This window comes from Pseudomyrmex gracilis, unplaced genomic scaffold, assembly GCF_002006095.1.
Source record: "Pseudomyrmex gracilis isolate BER0280 unplaced genomic scaffold, ASM200609v1 scaffold_1417, whole genome shotgun sequence".
NCBI classification, from domain to species: Eukaryota; Metazoa; Arthropoda; class Insecta; order Hymenoptera; family Formicidae; genus Pseudomyrmex; species Pseudomyrmex gracilis.
The window spans coordinates 19,449-21,743 of record NW_018022001.1 but is presented as its reverse complement, the minus strand read 5'-3'; the positions used below and the strand labels follow the sequence as shown (position 1 = coordinate 21,743).

Here is a 2,295-nt window from a genome sequence, read left to right as displayed (position 1 = left end):
TATTCTTTTCATTTCTTTCTTGTACATATAATTTCTCTGATATTTTTTTATTGAATAAATCTTCTTTATTTTGTTATTTTAAATCACCGAGTTCACTCTGTTTCTACCTTTACCTTGAATCCGACGAGCTACTCCGCAGCAATAAAACTTACTCAAAAGAACGGAACACTCATTCACGAAAAAGTAGAACCGTTACAGAGTAGGCACGTGAATTTGCACAGACGCTGTACCTTCGAGCGTCTCATCCTGTCGGGTCTCGAAATCGTAGAACACGAATGCGACGCGCGAGTTTTTCCCTTTGTTGGTGAAATCCTCGCGTGCAAGAGGTCGACTATAACAAAGATGGTTTACATTTTGACGCAAACTGCAAATGTTACAAAATACAACACCGCATTCGTGCACTGCATCCGCTGTTCTGTACAAACGCCCGCAATCGTCACAAACTTGCAAGGCGCTGCACACGCTCACGCGACCGTCTCCGTACGATTTTTTGGCTTGGTGACGCTCGAAACACTCGCGCCCGTAAAACATTCTCTTACATTGCTTGCATCGAATTAATTCTACTTCTTCTGTTTTGCACGACGGCACACCGCGACAACGCGGACATTTATGCGAGCATCGATAAACTTTTCGTTCGGGACGATAAGGCAGGTTGCAAGAAATGCAGTATCCTCTGCTCCTCGCCGCCGCTCTTAAATTAAAAATCGGGTAATAGTGACGCAAACCCTCGCAATAAAGAATATTTAAACGTAGCAAGGATTTGCGTCCGAAAAAGGCGAGCAACGCACCACCATTGTACAACGGTTTTCCGCCTTTCGCGAAAATAGACGAAGCGTAAACATTTATAGCTAAACCCTCTCCGGCAGGGTACCGTTGAAATCGCTCAATTTCTCCATACCATAGCCCTCCTCCGGAATTGTGACGCCTGCTCTCTCTAGCAACTCCTGTGCCCATTGGCGTTGTAAAGAGGAGTTTGAACGTTTCATTGCATTCCATCGCTCATGTAGCTCGCCCGTGCGGGCGTTACCTCGTTTGAGGTATACCCGAGCGGCAACGAGTGAGCGAGGGAAACAGAGGTTGTCGCTATTCGTTATTGAAAGAATCGAGCGTTTCTCGATTCCTTCCGCGTCCAAAGGACGGCCTCCTTTCCCCGATGAAGAGTGGACGGTGCATACGCGTATCGTAAACGACGTAGCGATGTCTATCCCTCCGTTACTTTGCGCAACCAAACTCACGAAAGACCAAATATGTATGTGAGTCAAGTCACGCGCAGGACGAAAAAAAAAAGACCTGCTGCAACGTTGGTCAAAGTCGAGGAATCGAACCACACCCTAACGTAATCATTCGACTCCGATAAATTTGTCGCGTATCTGTGAATTCCGCGAAATGCATCCTCACCCATTCTACTATTTCAGCACCAGGCTGAATTTCGCGGATCTCAAATGTTGCCTTTTTCCCTATTACCCCGAATTTCTTAAATCTACGCGCGTTTTCTGTCCGTAATAAAATAAATGTATAATTATTATATCAAAAAGAAATTATTCTCGCTCGTACTATAAAAATAAGTAATGAATCCAAGTAAGGTCATAAACAAGCAGAAATGGGTGTTAGAAAAAAATATATATAATTATCAAAAAGAATTAACTACTACATTAGTAACTTGTACAACAAACGTTTCCACTTTTTACTTGAGTCATCTTTAGTGTTTTAACAATATAAAAATAAAATAAATACGCTATGCTGGTAATGTAGATGGAGGTGTTTTAGAAATGCAGTTTTCTTGTGAGTGTAAAATTTCATCCTCGAGTCCTAGATGAGGTGATAGATCTGTCTACAAATGTTGAGTTGGAATACACTGATATATCGAATATTATATACAAAACACAAATTACTCACTGGTAAAGATCTACGGTCGCACATTGAACAAGACGGGAAGACAACCGGTTTATATATACATGGATCCCTACTCACTTAGAAAAGTCATATGATAAAGGCGTTACGTTCGAATTTTAGAAGATTTAATTTTGTCAAGTAGATTAAAATATATGCGTCATCTAATAAATCCGTGTCATTATTTAAATTTAAACCGTGAGATTGTTCTTTTATATGTATGGTCTCTGAGATTAACCTTTTATAACAATTTGATTCGTGATCTAAAATACAAGCGTTATCCCAATTAAAAGAGTGGTTGTAATCGATTCTATGTTTAGAGACTACAGAGAGTTGTGAGGAAGTTTTTGTAATGTTGTTCTTATGTTCTTTTAACCTTGTTTTGAGTTGTCTTTTCGTCTGTCC

The 2,295-nt window shown here is 40.5% G+C and overlaps 1 protein-coding gene across 1 annotated transcript in view; it reads right to left on the bottom strand.

The window, feature by feature from the left end:
- LOC109862140 (nonsense-mediated mRNA decay protein 2-like) overlaps positions 1-2,295 on the bottom strand; it is a 12,603-nt gene that overhangs the window by 1,623 nt on the left and 8,685 nt on the right. The gene's annotated exons all lie outside the window — the stretch shown is intronic.